The sequence below is a fragment of the Lissotriton helveticus genome, chromosome 5_1 (genome assembly GCF_964261635.1).
Source record: "Lissotriton helveticus chromosome 5_1, aLisHel1.1, whole genome shotgun sequence".
Lineage (NCBI taxonomy): Eukaryota > Metazoa > Chordata > Amphibia > Caudata > Salamandridae > Lissotriton > Lissotriton helveticus.
In genome coordinates this window covers 1873474657-1873499481 of record NC_136065.1, presented here as the reverse complement: position 1 = coordinate 1873499481, position 24825 = coordinate 1873474657, and the positions used below count along the sequence as shown (strand labels likewise).

General features: G+C 48.2%; 1 protein-coding gene across 1 annotated transcript in view; it reads left to right on the top strand.

The window, feature by feature from the left end:
* The window catches only part of RND2 (Rho family GTPase 2), a 212708-nt gene that overhangs the window by 65154 nt on the left and 122729 nt on the right, over window positions 1-24825 (top strand). The gene's annotated exons all lie outside the window — the stretch shown is intronic.

The following is a 24825-nucleotide window of genomic DNA, read 5'->3' as shown; positions in this document are numbered from 1 at the left end:
CCACCTTTTTCACTGTTTCTCACCATGCATTGAACCAGTAGTGTGAAATAATTTTGTTTACACAACATACTTGTCTACCATTCTTCGGTTGGTCACCATTGCTCCTTTTTCATGGGGAGATTATCCCGGCGTGCCCGAAGCGGTTGCGAGGCCTGGGGCATTCATATCAAGTGGCATGGGCACCCGAATATAAGTTTAAATCGATTTAATAGTAATATCCTCTTGGGACTGGCGAATTAGTCTGAATGCCCCCCCCTCCCTCCCCCTTTTCCCATAATATACTTATGTGTCTCCCCTGCCTTTTCAGCCCCTACATGACCCCCTGCCATACTTCCTGTAATGCCAATAGGGGAACTAAAGGTTTGTAATTGTGGCAGGAAATGGGGAGCCAAAGTAACCTCATGGGAGAAATGGGGACTCAGAGTAACAAGGGCTACCAGTAAGTTACTGGTTCATTACCTTCTCAACCGATTTCTTGTACCACTACTTACTATATGAAGATATGTTATAGAAATAAATTGCAGCCTGATTACCAGAACAACAGAGCCCCCGAATAGATGCAGATAAATACATTTAATTTAAAAAAGGCAAATACAGAGAAAACGCAGTCTAGTAAGCATCCCTCTCTTATAAAGGAGAAAAGGGCTTGAATGTATGGCGTCATAATTTACTGCGTTACTTTTCTTTAGTTGGGCAACCGAAAAGTTTCATCCAGGGGTGAATGCAAAAATGTCCATTATTGACAATCATCCTAAACTATGCATCGTGAACGATGTTCTCGGAGGAGTGGCTCTTGGAGGTGTAAGTGTTACATGGCAAAGAGTGACAAATTGTTTATCCCTGCGAAATTGTGGTTTTAGCAATTTTAATGGATCTAGTCTGAATTACTGTGACCTTTGTGTCTGCATGTATGAGAATTTCGGTAATCAGACCTGGATATAATTAAGTGCCATTGTTTGATGGCTGTGTTTTTGGATGGTAAATGCATATGGTTTGCAGATCCACAATAAGACCGGAGAGGAATGTAATGGGAACAGACTGGCGTGAGGGTGCAAGTCTGTACTGGTGGTCAGTGGATATTTATTGGGGAATAAAGGGATCAGTAGGGGCAGAACGTACAAGAATTGAAGTTCAGGTAGCTGCGAGGGACTCTGCAATGACTGTGTACATGAATAATTCTTCTTGAACAAGGTGCCTGTGTCAGGCTGTCACTGCTACCGCTCTGTGCGATCTAAATAGGACAGGAGTGCTCCCTTACCATAGAATAAAGAGGTTTATTGCTAGTACGTGAGACAAATGGGGATAACTCCATGTGTGTACCTTGCATAGTGGTCTCAGTGGATTACAGTTTGCTTATCGTGTACATACGGTTTCACGGTACTGCTAATTCAGGAGTGGAAACCATAAGATAAACTGCGTTATTAATTCACTTCATGTCAAATATCATCCTGGGGAGTAGGCCAGATTCGGGTTAATGAGAAGTAGCGAGAGTTCACTGGTCTTGTCACCTTGTCTGATAACATAGGACCTCACCTGTAATTAGCGGGTAGTTCCCATATACCCTATACTCGTCCGTCAGGTTGGGATATCATAGACTAGGTTTTATGGGCAGACAGCCTCCATGCTCCCCCTTCCGTATACGTTAAGTTCGGGGATCAGCGAGCGCACGGGGTCACCTGAATCTCCGCCTAGTCTTAGCATCCTCAGAACAGGACAGCCCTGGCCCCCATGATCATGGAAATTGTACACCACCTTTCTCTCAGTCAGTCGTGCTCACTTAGTTTGTCTTAGGAATACACGGAATTAAAACGGGCTGTCCGTTTCCATAGGAATGTATGGAACAGTTTCCCAGGCGCACAGCAGGAGTGGGTCAGGCCTGGGGTGGTACGGGTTGTGGGTCATCTATGGGTGGCGGTACCAAAGCAAGCCGTTTGGGTTAGCATTAGTGGGACTGGGACTGAGCGCGTTGGGACACTCGGCCCTCCCTGTCAGGATAGGTATGGCAATGCTAACAGCTGAGGCAGGCGTACCAGACAGCACAATGGAATAGGTCGGGCGCTGGTCGTCCAACGATTGTATGAGACCCATTTGGCCAGAATGGTTGTGTCAGAAATGCTGATGATTTGCCAATGACCATAATTGACTTTTCTATTTCTCTCCTGTTCAGTAGTGTGCCCGCGAAGGTAGCGGGGGCACGGGGCACTCGTTCGTGCGTCAGGCTACGAGGTGACTATGTCAGCGGCGAGTGGTATGGCCGGTAGGCCTAAGGGGAACAATGTTCTTGTGTCGAGACGGCTGTCCCCGAGACGGGTGGCCCCGGGAAGAAGTCGAGAGCCTGGAATGTCTCGGTGAGGCGGCGCAAAAAGGAATTGCCCAAGTTGTGCTCAGGAAAGGGCCGCTGGTGTAACATTCCACCCGGAGGGTCTCCGGTGAGGTGAGGTATCACAAGGTTGGAGTACAGTTACAGGGCTTCTAGATGCAGCCCAGGGGGGAAGTAGCCAAGATGTGCTCAGTGAAGGGCCGCTGGTATCACATTCCGCACCAAATGGTTTTCGTATGGTATCGCACCGATGGAGTGCAGTTATTGGACATCGGTACACATAGCTGGGTTAGAGGATAAGGGTCTTTCATTCAGAGCGCAGGTGGGGGAAGGTGACGGACCTGTGGGCCCGGATCACCTTTGTGGCGGTAGAAAGACCTTGGAACAGTAAAATTGACCGACGGAATAGACGGGAGTCCGCCTTGCGTACTCCCTAGGCCAGCACTGAGGGGGGGAGACGGTAAGCTCTCCGCTGTGAAATAGGGCCCCGGCTGGGGAGGCTAGGGCGACAGGTTACGAGCCTCCTGGGTTCCTGGTCAGCCTGGTGGTCGGAGGGTGGGCCCCCGGAGAAGGCGGACAAGGATCAGAGGTTGGGGGCCCTCTCCTCATGGGGCGCAGGTGGGTTCCACCTCGCGCGGATGCACGGCATGGAAGAGGGGAGCCAGAAGCCCCCCTTAGTGTTGGTTGGAGGATTAGAATCTTAACCTGGCGGAAGAAGATCACGAAGTCAAGAATGAAATTGTGTTGATAACTGTATATAATGAATTTTGAAATGCCTTGTCATGTTTATGAGATGTCAAAATATTAAACATGGCCGTTTTACACCCACACAAATCTCTGTGGTTGATTTCATGTGGGTTGTAAAGTTATGGGAGGGAGCGGGGAGCATGCTGGGGGATCCGGGTCCTATGCCAAGCGCGAGCGGAGCATCGGTGAGCGCGCACTTAGGGCCCGGCCCCCCGGCCCCCGCCCCTACCTTATCTAGATAGGGGCGTCCGGTCTGCCCCAATGGGCGACCGGCCGCTTAACTCTTCCGGGGCAGGAGGACGCACTTCCGGTGTGACAGAGGGCGGAGCCTGGTGACCTATTTAGGTCCCAGGAGCAGGGCCCCCCGGCCTCTCCTTCCTCGGTTGCACCGGACCGGTGGCGGCCTCCCAGAAGCGTCCCTCCTCCACCCCCGTGTCTAGTTTTAAACTCCCACCCACCCGTCCCTTTAGCTCAGTGGATTAGAGGGGCGTGTTGCGGTAGAAAGACCTTGGAACAGTAAAATTGACCGACGGAATAGACGGGAGTCCGCCTTGCGTACTCCCTAGGCCAGCACTGAGGGGGGGAGACGGTAAGCTCTCCGCTGTGAAATAGGGCCCCGGCTGGGGAGGCTAGGGCGACAGGTTACGAGCCTCCTGGGTTCCTGGTCAGCCTGGTGGTCGGAGGGTGGGCCCCCGGAGAAGGCGGACAAGGATCAGAGGTTGGGGGCCCTCTCCTCATGGGGCGCAGGTGGGTTCCACCTCGCGCGGATGCACGGCATGGAAGAGGGGAGCCAGAAGCCCCCCTTAGTGTTGGTTGGAGGATTAGAATCTTAACCTGGCGGAAGAAGATCACGAAGTCAAGAATGAAATTGTGTTGATAACTGTATATAATGAATTTTGAAATGCCTTGTCATGTTTATGAGATGTCAAAATATTAAACATGGCCGTTTTACACCCACACAAATCTCTGTGGTTGATTTCATGTGGGTTGTAAAGTTATGGGAGGGAGCGGGGAGCATGCTGGGGGATCCGGGTCCTAGGAGTATGCAGCCCAGCACTAGACCTCAGCTCGATTGCAAGCGGGCACCAGCCATGAATCTTCTGTGCCCCGGTGCTCCGCGCAGGTTTGCTCATTAACCATGCAGTCAGGAGCCGAGACAGAAGGGAGGCTTCACCGGCAGCAGCTGCCGCCGAGATAATTAGGCTAATGTCTTCTTTGTAAGGGGCACGGCGGGCGCGCTAGGGATGGAGCGCCCCGGCACCTCTGGCGCGGTGACTGGCCCCCGCCAGGAGGCGGCGCTAATGAATCCATCCAGCTGCGTACGTGCCGAGGAGCTGCAGTCTAGCCTGCGGCGCGAGCGGTGGCCGGGCGGGGCGCCATTGCATGTTCTTTGTGGAACAGAGGCCTCACGAGCGGGTGCCGTGGGTGCAGGAAAATCTGCCACACCCAGAAATTCACATGTTGGCATCTATCCTCTCTTCCCCGCCTCCACGTGGGCATCCTTGATTACGTACCGTGCAATTCTTTGTGCCCTTCTTTGTTCAAAGCGCTAGGCATGCGCCTCTGAACGGCTGAAGGGCAGACTATGAAAGTCCAGCATCTCTGAAAGACCACAGTGGTAGGTTGGCAACAATCATTCAAAGACCAAGCCCCCATCTGTAAAGTCTCTAGTGGTGTGGCAGTGCGTGTTTTGTCAGGTTTACCTCTGATATGCTGCTTGCACTGGAGCTTGCACTGGAGCAAAGGCATTCAGCAGTAAGTAGCATGTCAGGTTTATGTCAGGTTTATGTCTGAAAAGCTAACAGTGCTGGTGCAGAAACAGTAACACGAGAGTCACTTCTGAAAGGGTGCTAACTCCTGGCACAACCTCTTACCTCTGCGTTGCCCCTAGAACCTGGGGGGAGTCCCTCTCGTGCCAGACTCACCTCTGTATGGAAGCTGGTGCACAAAATGGAGTCAGTAACATGCTAGGTTCACCTGAGTTGTCTCTTGTATTCCCGACATGTTAGTTTTATGTCCGGCTCACCTCTGAAAGGCTGCTAGTAAATGGGACAAGCCACTATCCTGTCTGGTCCAAGTTCTAAAATAGAATTTTGAAATCCAGTGACAAGTCAGGCTCTCCTGTGAAAGGCCACTAATACTTGAGGTAATGGTCCCCAGTGCTTGAGACACGTCAGTTTCAAGTCAGGCTCACCACCGAAAGGTCACTAGTGCTTGAGACACGTCAGTTTCAAGTCAGGCTCTCCACTGAAAGGTCACTAGTGCTTGCGAAAATGAAGCAGCCAGGCACACTTTAAGTGAAAACATTCCATTGGACTAATGCTTAATATGTAAAAAAAAAAAAAGAGGAAGTGCCAGGGCCCTTGTCTGGAAGCCACTGCAGCTCGCCCCACCATTTGCACCCTCTAGCGCTGTTAATAACAATACTATCACTACTACCCATCACACTCGCACACGTTTGACAATTCAGACTTTAATTTTGGCCCCTGACAGAAAGTTTGTGAGTACCCATGACATAGCTCCTTCTGACATCTCGGCTCTGCCTGTCGATGCTTTAGTCCAAGTCAATGGCGTCCACATGTCACATCCCTATTGTTTTTTTTTAACCCCTTCACTTTAGGGTGTGACGCGCCCCCTGTGAATTGGGGCCTTGCAACTAATAGAAATGGGGAAATGGCGCTGAAATGATGTGTTTTATGGCCTGTTACTGTCTAAGGCTGTTCTTATATGTACATATTGTGCAACCTCTGGTCCCTTACATATCCACCCCCTTTCGATGTAATGAAAAGACCATATTGCCTCTTTACACATTCCAAATAGAGGACATATTGTGACTTTCTTGCGCAGGTTATACGGCATATCCTATTTAGGACGTTTGCTCATAATATAAGGCATTTGGTTATATATGTATGACACACATACACGGTTTGCACAGGAAAACACGTTGCGCTGTTGTCTTCGGTACAGTGTACGGAGCAAAAAATACATTGTTTCCTTGGTACACAATTCCTATTTCAAAATCCGAAATATGTGCATAGTAGCAGGGGGGTGCGCGGTGCCCAAGCTCGAGAGAGGTGGGGAAGTATGGCGGGGGGGAGGGGCACGTTTTGAACATACCATGGTAAAAGAGAACCCCTGGGATAAGGCCCCCGAGTGGAAAGCCGGAAGCGCGCTGTAATCCTAGCAGGGGGCAGTAATTAGGCGCCTAGACAGATGGGCCTGGCTGCAGCGATCTGCCTTTTCATTCCTATTGTACTCGCTGCTAATTACGGCTAATTGTCAGGGTGCCGTTATTGACAATTAACACTGGAATGTTTCTAACTCCGCGGCTCTCGCTGCACAGACAACGCCTTCGCCGCACAAAGTCCGCCTACAACGAGGCGGAACGTCTCCTGTGGTGCAGGCACGTGTTGGTGAAGGAGAACCACACGTGGTGCTGCCAGTTCGCTGTATGCTTTAACTGGACGTCTCAATGGATTCTGGGAAAAGTAGTATTGATGTACATGGACTGAACTTTATATATGTTTAGGTGTTTACATAGCGCCAAAGCGGAGAGGGTGTGGCGCAACAGCCAGAGCTTCTGACCTTGTTGCTGGGGAAGCGGGTTCAAGTCTTGGAGTCGTGTCAACATCCTGTGATTGTGGGCAAATGTCTTAATCTCCCTGTGCATACCAAAAATGACTGTGTTCTTATGTAATGTAACTGGTGCTCCTGTAAAACGCTCCAATTCCTTCGGTCGAGTTCGCGCTATCTAAAAGTGCACACAAAAACTTGCTAGGAAACAACAGGGCAGTGTACGAGGGCGAGAGCCCCTGTGCTGCAATTCATGATCATTTACAATAAAGTAGGATGCATAGAGCTAATATTGGTGGGTGCAATGCTCTCTGAAGGTACCTTTTGATGCTCTTTGTACACACAATCATTTCAAGCAGCGGACCCCTGTAAAATCCCTATCCCACTCTGCGCATCTGCTGGGGACCCCCCCCCCCCCCCCCCCCACGTTCTGTTACTGCCGTTGACGCCACGTTCTGTTACTGCCTGCCTTCACGTTTCTTACCGTAAAGGCCTGGACCTGGCAGCCTCTGGAGCTCAGAACCATTTCGATTCTGCTTTCTTATTGTAAATATCTGAAAATGTGTCTTTGTGGTTTCTGTGTCTGGCGCCTGGGTGCCCTGTGGGTAGTTCTCACGCTATATAAATATAGAAATCACTCTTTTCTGAACTGCACCGGTGTTTGGTAGATCTGATGTTGGTGGTTATGCTGGGCCAGGGTCTGGGAGGAAGGATGGCAAAGGCCTGTCTTCTGTTATCACTCTTTTTGGGCAGTTTCCTTCTAAATCTGGGGGTGTCTGGGCTTTTTGTGTCACGCAGTAGCCTGAGGTGGGTAGGCGCTTGGTCGGGTGTCCATGCTGCATGGAGGGACTAACACACCTGAAAACTAAAATAATTAGGTATGTCTATCAAAAAATTTGCCAACTTTTACTGCATAATTTGTCTTTTGCCAGATAGTTTAGTAATCCCTGCCACATAATTTGGCCGTCCCCTGCTGCATTATTGACCCTGGCTTTAGTGAGTGTATGTGGGATGGGATGAAAGGCCTCTTCAAAATGCTTCAGTAAGATCACCATCTTGTGGCAGTTTCTGGAAGTTCATCTTGCGACTGAGAGCTAATCTCATGCAGGCTAACTTTACCCGGCCCTCTGGAATGCATATTCATGAGGGTAATTTGCATACAATTCCGTTGACTAAGAGTTCTAATTTTGAAAGCGGACCTGAAAAAGGCTGGTCACCTGCGGCCCGGGAGGACGTGAGCTGAATAGAAAGCCAGGAGGACAACGTGAAACGAGGTGCCGCGCGCAGGGTGGCGGTGCGCCCGGGCTTGCCTCCGCTGCACTCCCTTGGTTCCAACATCCTTCATTACAAACAAGTTGTGACAGCCACTGACAACCCGATGGAACAGACAAGAGGGAAGAGGTGTGTAACGTACCCTACCCAACATGGCTGTGAAGAAAGGAAGGCCTTTTAATTAATTTGCGCAATCAATCAACGTCTTTGCCAGCATCAGCGCAGGTAATGTTGGTGCGCGAGCCAAGCAGCGATTGGAACGAGCGCCAGACAATCGCACCCCGAGGGGCCAGGCAATCGCACCCAGAGGTGACATGGGGGCCAGGCAATCGCACCCCGAGGGGCCAGACAATCACACCCTGAGGTGACATAGGGGCCAGGCAATCGCACCCAGAGGTGACATGGGGGCCAGGCAATCGCACCCAGGGGGCCAGGCAATCGCACCCAGAGGTGACATGGGGGCCAGGCAATCGCACCCCGAGGGGCCAGGCAATCACACCGAGGTGACATAGGGGCCAGGCAATCGCACCCCGAGGGGCCAGGCATTCACACCCAGAGGTGACATAGGGGCCAGGCAATCGCACCCAGAGGTGACATGGGGGCCAGGCAATCGCACCCGAGGGGCCAGGCAATCGCACCCTGAGGTGACATAGAGGCCAGGCAATCGCACCCCGAGGGGCCAGGCAATCACACCGAGGAGACATGGGGGCCAGGCAATCACACCCGAGGTGACATGGGGCCAGGCAATCACACCCGAGGTGACATGGGGGCCAGGCAATCACACCCGAGGTGACATGGGGGCCAGGCAATCCCACCCGAGGTGACATAGGGGCCAGGCAATCACACCCGAGGTGACATGGGGCCAGGCAATCGCACCCGAGGGGCCAGGCAATCACACCCAGAGGTGACATAGGGGCCAGGCAATCGCACCCCGATGTGCCAGGCAATCGCACCCTGAGGGGCCAGGCAATGTCACCCCAAGGGCCTAGACGTTCAGGCCCGATGACCATAGGCCAGCAAATTATGTGGCCCACGGGGCACAATTGGCACACCTGGCAAATATCAATTGTCCAGGATACAGTAACTAGGCCTTAGGGAAGTTTTAATCCAACAGGCAACCTTTCCGAAATTCCCACATTTCCTGTAATTTATCAAATAAAAAAAATTAAAAAGGCACGTTCCACGATTTCACAAAACTTTATTTACACCTCAAATAAGGGAATTTGCGTGCGATACTAGCCGGAGATTGGTTTCCAAGACAAGCCTCCCTCCAAATCTTGCGAGACTGTTGTAATGCGAGGTGTGCACCCGGGTAAATGAAGGGACTTCAGATACTAGCAAACTGCATGCATTTGGCTACAAAAGTACAGCATAGTTTTACAAAATGTTCATGACATTTAGCAAGGAAAAATACTCTAGGGTGCACATCTCTGTAAGATCTCAGCTTGCACCCAATTCCTCTTTAAGCTCTTAAAACTGAAATGAGGGTGAAGAAGCTAACAGTACATGTTCTCTTCCATTCAGAGTTCTGCAAACAGTCTGCTACTTGTTTGACCTTACGAACATCTGTTGGGTAGAAACTCTCTGGCATGTGCAATTTGTGCCAATGTAGCAATACTAAGTCGAGTATATACAAGTCTTGGTGCCAACTCAACATTTGCTCTGCAATCAGGATGAGGGTCCTAGTTACAGTGTGTTGATTGAGATTCCATCATTGTTAGGGTTTAGAGAAGGGAGTCCAGTGTTGGTATATGAAAGCCAAATCCATGCCCGATTTTCAATATAACCAGGGCCACTGGAATTATGCAACAGCGGAGCACCAAACTATGCGTCAGGTTTGACATAAGTATGCAGCAAAAAAAGACAAATTGTGGGGCATAATGTGGCACTGTTTTTTTGTATAGTATTACTTTATTATTTTGTGTTATTTTTACACATTTTAATATTGTCTGGGTAGAGATTTCACCTCATTAGTCCCAGTTAAACAAATGAAGGGCCTTCCACTGTGCACAAACATGTGTTGCCTTATTTTTTATCGTTTTGAGCTAGGCGCAAACATTTTTTGTTAAAATCTGCAGATTATGCAGCAGATAATGGATTGTGTGGCAAAAAGCTGTGGCTGCAAAATCCCATAATTCCAGTGGCCCTGAATGTAACCCCTGACTTTGCATACGATTCCCATTTAGATGAATTGTATTTGAACCTATCTCCTATAGATATCTTGAAGGTCAGCCGTGTATCAACCCCTCATGGGCTAATGTTGGACAGTCCTGGCTTACTGATGGCAAGCCCAGAGAGCTTTCACTTGCTCCAAGTGAGGAAGTAAGAAAGTGACATCCAATACTTCTACAGTTTGCCTTATAATAAGCTGTGATTGATTGGTGAGTTTGCCCGATACAATTACAGTGCATACCATTTGAGCTACCAAAGGGACCTGGAACCGCAGCTGATATTCCCTTACAAGATGCCCCCTACACCAGTTGACCATTCCCATGGCAACAACTTTGGATACAACTCAGGTGTTTTGGGCATTTCAAATATGAAGAAACCAGGCTCCTTGGATAGGAATGGAAAAATGACATGGCTCTGCTCCACAAAGAGATGGACGGTCATGCATATCTGCCCTTTTAGAAGAACTGCATGGGCGGAAACTTAGGTGAATCATCCAATATGACCCTCCATCAAACCACAGACCAGCTCTTTTTCCATGTGTCTGCCTACCGGATAGGCAATCACATTGGGGTGGCATGGTGTGCAAAAGAACAATGGATTTAACCCAGATTGCTTGCCTAGGGGTGAATGTTTTAATTTTGTACTGCATTCCTTCCACCATTTGTGTGTCTTTTGCTTTCTCACCCTACGTGTGCCGGGTAGGCCCAGACGTGGGTCCCGGGCTCACTGTGCCACTGGATTCAAGCTAGCCTGGCTGATGAGGGGTGAAACCCTGAAACAGGTCCTAGGATGCTTGTTTCCGGTCCCGGGAGGACCTGGCCTGGCAATTCGGGCTGGACTGTACCCATAAGGCACAGGCCCAAGACTGATTTGCATATGGCTGGGTCTAACTCAGACTCAGAAAAATTGCCATACTTGGTACCGCACGGTGACAAGCCCTTTACAAATGTTAATTGGCATATTTTAGTTGCTGGCTACTGCATGCTTGTGTTGAGCTGGCACTCTTGAGGTGAAACCTTTGAGAGGCTCTTATTGTGCATTGAAGCCACCAATAGTGAAGTGATACTGCACCAGAATATCCTGCATAACTCCACCTAATTAGCCTTTACTTGCCGCATAATTTAATCAGCGCTGCTGCATAGTATAATTTGGTCCTCTACTGCCGCATAATTCCATAGGCCCCATATATAATATGGGAAATGGATTGACCGCGATCTCATTCAGTTTATTCCTGTACTAATAATCAAAAGTGAAGATATGCCTTAAATATCTAGGGGACAGGTCACTAAGTGACTAGATCGTTTTAAAACCAAATTTCGACTCTATAAACCAAAATGGGAGAGGTGTCTCGAAGGCTACTTACCGCATTTCAAAAACTGTGCTTCACTTCTAAGGATCTTTTAAAGAAATATGGCAATTGTTAGCAGAGCAGGAGAAGGTTAGACTAAGGCCACCGAAAAAAATAACAAACTAGAATTCAAAGAAATCTTAAAACTCACTTTCAGTTTTATTTCTAAAGGTAGAAAGCTAGCATCAGCAATAGTTTTTTTCTGAAAAGATTTGTTTAATCCAATTCCTGTGCATTCGGAGACCTTGCAAGTCATGGCAAAAGCTGCGAGGAAACAGCAGGTGCAATTAATCATAAACATAACGTTTCTGCACGTCTTCTGTATGTCTGAATTAATTTGAAATCCCCCCTACCACTGTCTCTGCTGCGAACGTCGGTCACAAAGCTCCCCTTTGCGCCCCTCCCCCCACAAAAACACAAACCTCATTTGTATGCTGGTGTATAGAATTGCGAACGAGGAAAGGCCCGATGAGTTGTGCTGTTCTCAGCATTTTCAGGCGAAACCCCAAAAATCAGCTGCCGCTAATTATTTCAGTGCCAAAAGTGACAGGAAGTTCACGCCGGGTTGCAAACAGTCTAAGAAAGCTGGCAGCTGGGGCTCTCAGCGCCTTCCAGGCCAGGCTGTCTGATTCGATCTCAAAGAAACCACAATTTAAATCTCTTCTTTTAATTTGCATTTGAAACCGTGCCAGAACGGAGAATATATAGCAGGGTGCATAAAAAAATACACTCAAAAAGTTATCTCGGTAGGAAGGAAATTAAACCAAGCCTTTGAAATTCAGGAACACCTTTCAAGCACTGTAAAAACAGAAGCTTTGTATGAATGAAATCACTAAGCTGGTAGTTTGTCTCATGCCAAAAATACTCAGCAATCAAGTCTTGGAGTTAGCTTTTCTTTGTCGTCGTGTTGTACTATATGTAGCCCTTCTGTAACACTTTTCGACCCCTAACGCGGTTTCAAGGCGCTTCCTAAAATGGATGCGTAAACAGCGACTCCTTTTTTGTGGAGCGCGCGTTCCCTCGTGTGGGCTACCTATGTGGGAAGTGTTTTGGTCTTTTGCCTGAACTTTAGAGTTGCAGTGCAGTGGCAGCAGCTGAAGCATGCCCCGCAGCAGAATAATGGGGGAGTAATGGACATTTACTTACCAGACATTACACATCTACCAAAAATCACGGTGGAATAGGGACTAATTGTATAGCTCTGAAGCTGGCTGGTAATCATTACCAGCCAGCTTCAGAGCTATACAATTAGTCCCTGTGTTTTGACTTTTCTGGATTTATTCCACCGTGATTTTTGGTAGATATGTCTAATCTGATCTGGAGTTTATGATGGACCACACAATGATTTTCTTGAGATCCATACGGGCGCAGAGAGGTTAGACTGGTACGATTTTGTTTTCATTTTCATGGTAATTTTGTGTTATGCAACATTTCTCCTCATATTTCATTTTATTGATGGATACAGGCCAGTGGCTGTTTCCACATTGTGTAATTTTAGCTACATATTGTGAAAAAGGTCCACCTTTCAGACTTCTAAGTGAAGGCATTTTGTCATGTGGTACATCTCAAAGATGCTTTCCACATTGGGTTTGGAAAACAAAACATGTCATGGCGCTGGTCGTAACGAACATCCTTGGGGTGCAGTCTGCGTGTGTATTAAAAAAGAAGCAGTTGGAATAACAAAATCGTGGGAGATTTTGCATTTCACTGTGGGAAGAACTGCTCCCAAAATATCTACAAAATATATTTTCCTACAAAAATTCTGGCATGCATCTAAACCCACTATCAGCGCTTTGTCTCTAATTTAATGTCTAGAACTGGAAATTGAACCGCAGGCTCTCTTTGGTATGTAAATTAGATGGTCACCAGGACATTCTGCTCATCCTCACACCCTAAGTTTGTGATTCCAAAATGGCTCATAGAGAGTGAAGGGGGAAACTGACTCGGTGGCTAGCACACAGCTATGGAATCCACTCCATTTTGATTTACCCCATCTAATATATTTTCAGACTTCAAAGTTAATCCGGAAAGTATCTTTTGCACTCACCTGGTGTTCCATATTGTATTATCTGACTGTTGGTAATTTGCACTGTATTTAATTTTATAGAATGTTGTTTTTTAAGTTATTTAATGTATCTTACGTTTTAGTTATTATTGTTTGTAATCTGGCACCTTGAAGCAGGATATTTTCTGACATTGTCTGCACAGTAACTAATTAAAAATTACAAATATGATAACCCAGCCCTAAGTGGTTGGAAAGTGAGTGTGCAGAGATATAGAAATGTAAAGCAGTTCAACATTTTTGTTGAGAAATATTTAGACAGATGTATTTCTGTTACGTTCTGGCCTATGGACATCGATGCCGGAGACCACGGATTCTCTTCTGATATATCGAGGTCATCTCAATGGGCGTCATTGTTCCTCTGCTGGTCTATAGAGATCCTATCACAGACCAGTGATTCACTTTATAATGAGATCACCAGAATGGAGGTCATTTTCACTCTGTTGGACCATGGAGACCACTGAATCACTTGTTATGTATGGAGATCGTTTCAGAGGCGGCCATTGGAGACGTGATGGAGTTCATTGTTGCGGTTCTGGATTATGGAGATCCTGGAACTTTGCTTCACTTGGGTGATCCCTGCCTAGGAACACTGATCCACTTCTGATATATGCAGATTATCTCAATGGAAGTCATTGGTGCTCTGCTGGGCTAAGGAGATCCCAACCAGAAACCACTGATTGTCTTCTGCGCTACGGAGATCAATTTAATGAAAGCCATTGGTGCTCGGCTGAACTCGGGAAATCCCTACCAGAGACCACTGATTCAATTGTTATATAAGGAGATCTCCTGAATGGAGGTCACTTTCATTTGTGGGACTATGGAAAGCCCTAACGTAGGTCAGGGAATCCTTTCTTATGCAAGGAGGTCATCTCAGTGAAACCCTTTGGAGATGTCATGGAGTGCTATTCTGGACTAGGGAGACCTGGCACTTTGCTACACTATGGTGAACCCTGCCAGAGACCACTGATCGACTTCCGATATTTGGGGATCATATCGATGGAGGTCATTGTTGCTATTCTGGATTATAGTGATCCCTACCGGAGACCACTGATTCACTTCTTGCACATAGAGATCCCCTCTGCATGCCATTGGTTCTGCTGGAACAAAGAGGCACACACTGGGGAGAACCGGCTCCAGCGCTCTGCTGGTCTATACCAGCCATGTGTACCTGGGAGACCTTGGGTTCGCCCGCTGAGGACAGAGATTGCCTAAGAGATCATTGGGTCACTTCTGAAATTTAGAGAACATTTCTGCACACACGATATGAGGGATCTCTTTTCAGAATACTAGGTCTATGCGTAGACCTAGGTGTAGACCTATGCGGGCATAAGGATTTACACTGGTCTGTGCTGGACTACCGCGATCTTTCATACAAAAATATCCACATCCTCACTAGGTAGCAGGGTCCTTCTGCTGGACTGCCAGCTTTCTGCTGGTACAAGCATCCTAAAAGGAGACATTCTGTGCAGGCCTGAGGAGGATCTTACTGCAGTCTGATGGGTCTTCTTTGAGGCAAGGTCACCACTCGAAAGAACGGCACTTCGACTGGATCACAAGACTATCTTCTGGAGGAGCACACTGCTATGGGGGGGTCACACAATTCTCCTATTTAGGCTTTGTCCTGGATGGAAGTGGAACGTGGGAACTGAATCTTTCGCTTGCTCCTGGCTGACACCATCGGATAAGAAAAGCAGCAGCTCTTCACAGAGCACACCGCGGTGCTACCGCCCAGGAGGGGGCTTGGCACTAGCAGATGCAGCCGTCAGTATCACCTCATTTTTCACCTCTTTTTTTAAATCTCCAATGCTCGTGCCACGTTTGTGCTTGCACATGAGCCAGCAAGAGGCTATCAGAAGTGACTGATGTTAGACTGAGTGTGAAGTGACTGCTTAGCGTTTGTTATCTGTCACTATGTGACCAAGCACACAGTACCACACTGGGAACCAAATGCTGTTTTACAGATGTTTGTAATACAATTTTCAAGGAATAGTGTGTGCAGTAGCACTCTAAATGGTTTGATTTAGGAGTAAATTGGGGGCAAACTCCGCATGTGCATTTCAGGGTCTACGACAGTAACCCAGTGCATTTTCCATTTGTAGGAGCAAATTAGGTCCTTATTATAGCAGTCCAACTGCAAAACCCCAGACATGTTTGTACCGAGATGTGACTGCAGTAGACCACATCCTGGCTGATATTACATAATGATTCATAACAGGGGGTGGTGATGGAAAGCTTGTTTCCTTCCCAGTGTAAGAATTGGCTTTTGTAGTCTGGTCTGCCCTGTTCCCATGATGCACTGGGCCAGGGACAGACTAATTTGCATACAGCCAGGTTCTGAACCTGGGATGGTGCAATGAGCTAAAAAACGGTGTTGGATCCAGCCCTGATCTCTTGACTGGGTGAGAGTATTCTGCTTAATTCAGAGACTCTGTCCATCACCACTCCTTGTTGTAAATATTTTTGTCCACCCTAAGCGTGGAAGGGTATACTCAGATGTGAGTCCCTTGCTCATTGCACCAACAAGATTCAAGCAAGCCGGGCCGAAGACGGCTGAAATGCCAGAAACCGGTCCCCGGAAGCTTGTTTCCTTCCCAGTGTAAGAATTGGCTTTTGTAGTCTGGTCTGCCCTGTTCCCATGATGCACTGGGCCAGGGACAGACTAATTTGCATACAGCCAGGTTCTGAAACTGGGATGGTGCAATGAGCTAAAAAACGGTGTTGGATCCAGCCCTGATCTCTTGACTGGGTGAGAGTATTCTGCTTAATTCAGAGACTCTGTCCATCACCACTCCTTGTTGTAAATATTTTTGTCCACCCTAAGCGTGGAAGGGTATACTCAGATGTGAGTCCCTTGCTCATTGCACCAACAGGATTCAAGCAAGCCGGGCCGAAGACGGCTGAAATGCCAGAAACCGGTCCCCGGAAGCTTGTTTCCTTCCCAGTGTAAGAATTGGCTTTTGTAGTCTGGTCTGCCCTGTTCCCATGATGCACTGGGCCAGGGACAGACTAATTTGCATACAGCCAGGTTCTGAAACTGGGATGGTGCAATGAGCTAAAAAACGGTGTTGGATCCAGCCCTGATCTCTTGACTGGGTGAGAGTATTCTGCTTAATTCAGAGACTCTGTCCATCACCACTCCTTGTTGTAGATATTACATAATGGCCACACAGGCACCTTACCACGCCACTAGCAATGACCACGAAAGAGAGACAGCGACAACAGAACAGTTGCAACAAATGCCCTTACATAATTAGTATTAGTGTTAGAGAAGAGTGGGTACCCAAACAGCAAAATAACCATTTCCCTGCAGCTCCAAAAATCCTAGCACAGAAGCAGACCAATAGTGTATGGCTTTCCTCTGATTGCTGGCTTTCCTCCTGCTTTATTTTTTTTTAATCAAATAGACTGAAGGTCAACGACTCTCTAAAAAATGTGTTTGACTCCCAGGAGTATCATGAACTTATTATAGACCTGTGTCTTCATAATAATGTGAGCAATTTGATGGCCTGCGCCTAGAGGCAGTTCACCTGCTCTAGTGTCCCGTGTAAGTGCATTACTTGGTTCTGAGAATAGTAAGAAAATGCATGTGCTGGACGTGAGCGTTTGAATGTCATTATTACTGTTCGCTCTTAAACACCAGGCCCGTGGAACGAATGCACTTTAAAGACAGGAGTGTGTCTGCAAGCAGCATATATTAAACAATTGTCAGTATTTCGGATTCCCTTTTGTGACCATGGTATGAACTGCCCTAAATTACTACATATATGTATTAATTTGTTACGTTCTACACAGAATTCTTCGGAGAGGTTGTTGACGCAATACAGTATATAAAATTGTACAAGGTCAAGGGCCAGCAATGTGGCTTTTTTCCATTGTGAGGTTCTCAGTGACATCATAGATAAAGAGAGTGAAGATGGAGTTGTCAATGACGTCACTGGGGACTCTGAGGTGGAAACAACCCATCCATAAACGGCCTAGCAAGCCCTGGTTTAATTAAGCTTAAAAATGAGCTGCTCTCACACATTGTAGTCAGTGCAGATGGCGTAAATCCTATTTGGAGAAGGCGCTCACACCGACAAGAAACAGTTGCGGGCCTACAAAAGAGCTGTTTTGTAAGGCCCTCATATTTTTCACACAAGTGTCCTGTTGTAATAATACAATTTCCTCTTTTCACGAGTTTTGTGAGGACTACCACCCGTCTTTCATGTATAAAATTTAGAACATCTGTAAAAAACACAAACTCTCTGGCCTACTTAATGTCGCAAACTGCTCCTCACCTTGTTACTACTGGCTGGACATCTCACTCCCCCCACAATTCCTGAGCGGGTAACCGTTTCGAATCCTCTCAGTAACTACTGGCCCCATACAAGCCCTATGGAAATCCGGAGTAACTACTCATTTATTCAAAAAAGCTCCTATAGCGTAGAGAGTTATAGGTCTATCACTCTTAAGAATGTCTAGTGAAATACTGGATACAATTTTTCCCTAAACTATACATTTACCTTGAAGACTCCAACACCTTAGACCCTGGGCACCCAGGCTTTCACTCTAGAAGAGGCACTGGATAAACTAAAGAGCATCGTTGACGAGGGCAAGACCTATCCACCACATTGGATGAAGTAAACTGTTCCATCCTCAAATACTAGCTCGAGGAGATAAGAGAATCTGGCATGGTTGCTTAGCTGGTCTCGTTATCGGCAGATCATACTCGGGTCCCATCTCCTTCAATGGTTAAGGTCACAGAGCTGTAAGGTGCATTGGGGGACTCCTTCAACGGTTAAGGTCACAGAGCTGTAAGGTGCATTGGGGGACTCCTTCAACGGTTAAGGTCACAGAGCTGTAAGGTGCATTGGGGGACTCCTTCAATGGTTAAGGTCACAGAGCTGTAAGGTGCATTGGGGGACTCCTTCAACGGTTAAGGTCACAGAGCTGTAAGGTGTATTGGGTGACTCCTTCAATGGTTATGGTCACAGAGCTGTAAGGTGCATTGGGGAACTCCTTCAACGGTTAAGGTCACAGAGCTGTAAGGTGCATTGGGGGACTCCTTCAACGGTTAAGGTCACAGAGCTGTAAGGTGCATTGGGGGACTCCTTCAACGGTTAAGGTCACAGAGCTGTAAGGTGCATTGCGGGACTCCTTCAACGGTTAAGGCCACAGAGCTGTAAGGTGCATTGGGGGACTCCTTCAACGGTTAAGGTCACTGAGCTGTATGGTGCATTGGGGGACTCCTTCAAAGGTTAAGGTCACAGAGCTGTAAGGTGCATTGGTGGACTCCTTCAAGGGATTAAGGTCACAGAGCTGTAAGGTGCATTGGTGGACTCCTTCAAGGGATTAAGGTCACAGAGCTGTAAGGTGCACTGGGGGACTCCTTCAACGGTTAAGGTCACAGAGCTGTAAGGTGCATTGGGGGACTCCTTCAACGGTTAAGGTCACAGAGCTGTATGGTGCATTGGGGGACTCCTTCAAAGGTTAAGGTCACAGAGCTGTAAGGTGCATTGGTGGATTCCTTCAAGGGATTAAGGTCACAGAGCTGTAAGGTGCACTGGGGGACTCCTTCAACGGTTAAGGTCACAGAGCTGTAAGGTGCACTGGCAGAGTCCTTCAATTGTTAAGGTCACAGAGCTGTAAGGTGCATTCGGGGACTCCTTCAACGGTTAAGGTCACAGAGCTGTAAGGTGTATTGGGGGACTCCTTCAACGGTTAAGGTCACAGAGCTGTATGGTGCATTGGGGGTCTCCTTCAATGGTTAAGGTCACAGAGCTGTAAGGTGCATTGGGGTACTCCTTCAACGGTTAAGGTCACAGAGCTGTACGGTGCATTGGGGGACACCCTCAACGGTTAAGGTCACAGAACTGTACGGTGCATTGGGGGACTCCATCAACGGTTAAGGTCACAGAGCTGTAATGTGCATTGGGGGACTCCTTCAACGGTTAAGGTCACAGAGCTGTAAGGTGCATTGGGGGACACCTTGAACGGTTAAGGTCACAGAGCTGTACGGTGCATTGGGAGACTCCTTCAACGGTTAAGGTCACAGAGCTGTAAGGTGCATTGGGGGACTCCTTCAATGGTTAAGGTCACAAAGCTAAAAGGTGCATTGGGGGACTCCTTCAACGGTTAAGGTCACAGAGCTGTAAGGTGCATTGGGGGACTCCTTCAACGGTTATGGTCACAGAGCTGTAAGGTGCATTGGGGGACTCCTTCAACGGTTAAGGTCACAGAGCTGTAAGGTGCATTGAGGGTCTCCTTCAACGGTTAAGGTCACAGAGCTGTAAGGTGCATTGGGGGACTCCTTCAATGGTTAAGGTCACAGAGCTGTAAGGTGCATTGGGGGACTCCTTCAACGGTTAAGGTCACAGAGCTGTAAGGTGCATTGGGGGACTCCTTCAACGGTTAAGGTCACAAAGCTGTAAGGTGCATTGTGGAGTCCCTCAGGGCTCAGCTCTCTCACACTTGCTCTTTAACATTTATGTCCAACTGTTAATCTGTTCGGTTTTGACTTATGCTGAGGACACGCAGTTATTGTTTGTTTTGAAGAAGGCAGCGCAGGATCTCTCAACGACCTTTAGGTGTGCCGTCTTAGTATTCAAGAATGTATGAGCAAGAACTTCCTACAGAGGAATGGCAACACAAAAATAATTGTTATGATGAGTAAGACAAAGGTGTGTTGGCTGATGCTCTTGAGTCTTCTCACTTTTGGCCACCAACTACACCGATTAATAAGGTCAAGTTTTTGAGTGTGTTTGACAAGAATCTACTTTCTTAAATCATCTGTTTCTTCAGTCTGTTTTGATACATTGTACTGGATTGCAAATGCTCTTCCTTTTTTGCCGAAAGAGCTTCATCCACAGTGTTTCCGTTTGTATGCTTTCATGCATAGACTATCCTCCAAACTTAAGCGAATTGAAAATGACTTCAGGAAAGTATCATTACCGAAGAGGTTTATCCATGTCTCTGAGCTAGGAGATAGCTACCGTAGCTCGCTTCTAGGGCTTGCTCCACCATCAAGTGCAAAATACATAGGAACCACTACGGGCCCCAACAATCTAGAAGTAAGGACAGATTCTACAGACACCTTATGGCTAGAACGCTTTGTTCCAACTCCGGTTTTCTCAGACGCTAGAACCTGTTAGACCTACATAGCTGGCCGTTGCCTCAGAGGATTGGGCCAACTATCTGGAATAAGCTGCCAATACACATTTGTTGCATTCCGAATAATCTCTCTTTCTGGCAGACCTTAGAACACAGCTGTTGTGTTGATCTTAGTTGGACCACGTCGTAATTTTGTTTAAGTTTCTCCCTTGCTTTGTCAATGGTTCTCAGCATCAATATGCTCTTTAAAGTCCACTCATTTTCTAAAACAAAATTTAATCACCCATGCACTATTTTAACGTTGCGTTAGCCCCCCTAATGCCACTTTAGTTACTGTGCTGCACTAACCTCATCCTAAAAAAATATAAATAAAATGAGATCCTAAACCATACCTGAAAGATGTTGGCGGTCAACATGACCTTCTATAGGTGCATTTATGTCGCAACCCCGAAGGAAGCCATTTTGATCAAGACCAGAATTCTATTGGAACCATGTGACCGACAATGCGGGTAGAGCATATAACAACATTGTATTGTAACAGATATCATGTGGTTGGGCCAGGAAATAACATTGTGGTTGTGAGATAGAAGCTTCCTTGCTGGTCCAGAAAGTTACTTCATAAGCCTATAGATGGCATCATTTGATTGACATCTCATTCTTCAGACATCTGATTTGCCTATGCCTGAATTGATAGGTCTTGCAGTCCTCCACCTAACTTGTATCAGCTAACGTTGACCCCTTGCATGTTCGCTTCAGACTGACCTCTTTCAGCCGTAAGGCGGGGGTGTATTTCTCTAATGGCTGTATATGTAGTGTCGACTGCTGTTCAGAATTCCTTATGCTTCATTAGTAAAGATTTCCAGGCTTTAATATGAGATCCTGAGTGTCTGGTGTTACTCAACTGAGGGTGCATCCATCAGTAACTCGGGGAAATAACCAGTGCTTAATTTGTGCCAGTGGTTACAGGTGGTGGGCACCAACATTTAATTTTGAGGGCGAGGACTTGATTTACGTAATTAGACTTTGATATAGAGCAAGAGAATGAGAAGAAGAAAAAAGAGAAGGATAGGAACACAGTAACAAGGGGAGAAGGCAAGGATGAAAAACAACTGCAAGAGATAAAGTCAAGGTAAGTGTAGGGTGGTGGAAGAAAGAGTAATGAGGTGAAATAAGGGCCAGGCAGCTTTGATATTCGGCAACTCTGCTATTCGGCAGCACTAATGGTCGGGTCCTAAGAAAACTTTGGGCTGCGGCACTTATTAAATAAATAAATAGATTTATTTCTTTATTTGACAGAATAAGCATCGCTAATAACTCAACCAAGACTTTTACCTTAATGATGTGAGCAGTTACATATTTTAGGGAAAGGTAAATGCCTCTGGCAAATGACAGGTCTATCTTTAGTTATCCAGAAATTTGTCTGTGGACTTTTCACAGTAGTGAGACAGTGAATCAGTGGCAGCTACTCCTGCGACTCGTTAGTGGGGCGAGAGGAGGGTATAAACATATAAATAAATAAGATCACTTACCTGCCGGCTGGCCGGCTGCCCAGCCACCTCCTTCCTCCCCATACTCTTTTCCTGGCGTCTCTGCTAACAGGAAGCACATCCAGGCTCCCCGTAACCAATCACAACCATGCCATGCAGCGTTGTGATCGGCCTGAGCCCCGTGGCTCGGCGCTCAGGCAGGGAATGGGAGCCTGGGCTTGTTCTCCACCCAGGCTGTAATGCAGCCTGGGTGGAAATCATGCAAAATCGGCATGAATGTTTGACCGGCCAAACATTCATGACACTTACAAAGCATGCTCACCACTCCCCCGGCTCCGGTCATCGAGCAGCCCGCCCCGCAAAAGAGCCTCAGCACGGAAAAATAAAATGATAATAACCTTGCGTAATTATCATTTTATTTTTCCTTTTTATCAGTGCTGAAAGGCAGTGGAGTGACGTTCCTCCGCCTTACCGGAGGAGTCGCCCCAGAAAGAACTTAATCCGTTTTTAGGTCTCGCCCTGCGATTGCAGGCCAAAGGCCTGCTGTCGCAGAGCGAGACTATTGTTATCATTCCGGCTTTCAAGGACTGAAAGGGAGCCGGAGAGGACAACAGACTGTCACGCGCACGCAGCAGCAGCAGCAGCAGCCTGCCGGGATCAGGTCGCGCGCATCAACAGGCTCTTCACAACACATGCACAACACACATACAGCCCCCCCCCCCCGCATACACACACACATACATACATACATACAGAACCCCCCCATACACACACACACACACGCACACACACACACACACACATACACAGAGAACCCCAGGCGCTTACACGCACATCCCCTACCTCGTCTCGGCGTCTTCGCGCTCCCTTGCCCCCGCTCCTCTGGTGCGCGCGCACCACAGGTTTCGATTCCCGCGTCGGCTCCTCTACAGCCAATCAGGATTCCCGCGTCGGCTCCTCTACAGCCAATCAGGAGGCAGAACTCCTTTTAGAGATGCTCCCTCTCTGGTCCGCTACCATTTTTTTCTTTAGGTCGAGCTCTCTCGACCTATTGCTGTTGAGTTGGCTCTGAACGGAGACAGACCTGTGCACTCGCGTCGATTTGACATCGTGGACGCGCATGCCCAGCCTCCCGGAGCCGTGCACTCCTGCTCCACATTCTATTGTAGATCCTGTATATTGTATATATATATATATTGTAGATATTGTATAATCCCTCTAGTTTACTTCACTGCCTGGAGGGTGCCGCTGGATCAGGACGCACCTGCAAGACGAACATTGCTCGCCGCCGGGGGCCTCAGCATCTCGCCCTGCACCCTCCGCTGCTGTGTTTCTAGGCTGTGTGTGGTGGGGCGGCCCATTGGATTGGAGCCGCGCCCCTCTCGTGACTCCGCACTTTGTCAGGTTTTGTAGAACTTCGTTTGTTTTGTAGGGCCTGCCCCTGATTGTGATATAAACCTTGAATGGCCCCGTCCATCCTCCACGCCCCGCCCTTGATTGGCCCATGGTTTGATTCATCTCGCGTTGTTCCACCCCTTGGTGTGCAGGGAAAGTTGTCCCGGCCCCTCCCTCTCTGCACGGTGGATCCGCAGGGGAACTTGCAGGTTGTTGCTCCCTCCGCAGGGCGGGGTGTACAGGGACAGCGCTCAGGCTGTTGCTCCCGTGCCGCTCGGCCCCTGTGGCGCTGCAGCTCCCCCCACCATGTGAGAGCGCCCTCCTGCCATGGGCAAGGCCCAGCGCAAGAGGAGCCCTGGGGCCCGAACCTCTGGTTCTTCGGGAGGAGAAAGCCAGGTAAGGAGGGGGTGGGGTTGTGAAAGGCTGGTCTCTCCTCTTCGTGCACGTCCTTAAATCCTCGAACAGCACGGCCCATCGCCCCCCACCCCACGGAGAAACTAGCTGCCCCAGACTGCATTCCCACACCTTCAGCATTGAGCCCTACCCTTGTTCCCCAATACACCTGCACCCCTTGGAGATGCGAAGACCCCGGAGCGTAAATAATAGTTAACTTGGAGCAGATCGGTCGGAACTCTCTCCTGCTCTGTGAAGGGTGGGGTTGAGTTTACCCGGCCGACATACAGCACAGGTGGGTGCTCTCTTGCCCTTCTCCATCCTCCCCTCCCCTCCCCCATCCTCCCTTCCCCCCTTGCAGCCGGGGTTGTGGGGTAGTCATTCACCGCTCAAATGCGCAGTAAAGAGTTAATAAGTGATCTTGGAGCTGTGTGACCTTCAGGGAGTCCTGAAACTCCTACAGAAACAGAGCGCTAGGCCCTGTGGAGAGGACGGAGTCTAATAGAGGGGCAGCCAGCGGTCTAAAGCTGACACCTGTACAGGGCAGGGGGCGCCTCGCGCTCTCGGAGATATTGTCCTTGCTGGTGACTGGCTGGCAAAATGTTCATTCTCTCCCAAGGATGTGCTTGGCCCAACATTGGAGCCCCCTCTCATGCGATCTCTGCTATTATCCATGCTATCAAGGCTGCGGGGGCTGACTGGCAGGATTGTGGGTGGCATAAGTAGCGGGCATTTACTCCTCTCATGGAGGCAGGTGCGCAGGCTAACGTTGTCCTTTCTTACACAGAGGAGGGTTGAAGGTGCATTTTTCGTGCACTTTCTAACGGGGCACACATTACAGAAGAATGTGAGGAGAAGAGGAGGGTATCTTTTAATGCAGTACAGATTGCAAAGGTGGCTGCAGAAAGTAGCTTTAGACGTGTAGTGCTAACAGGCTATCTTGCGGTAATGGCACTCACATAGT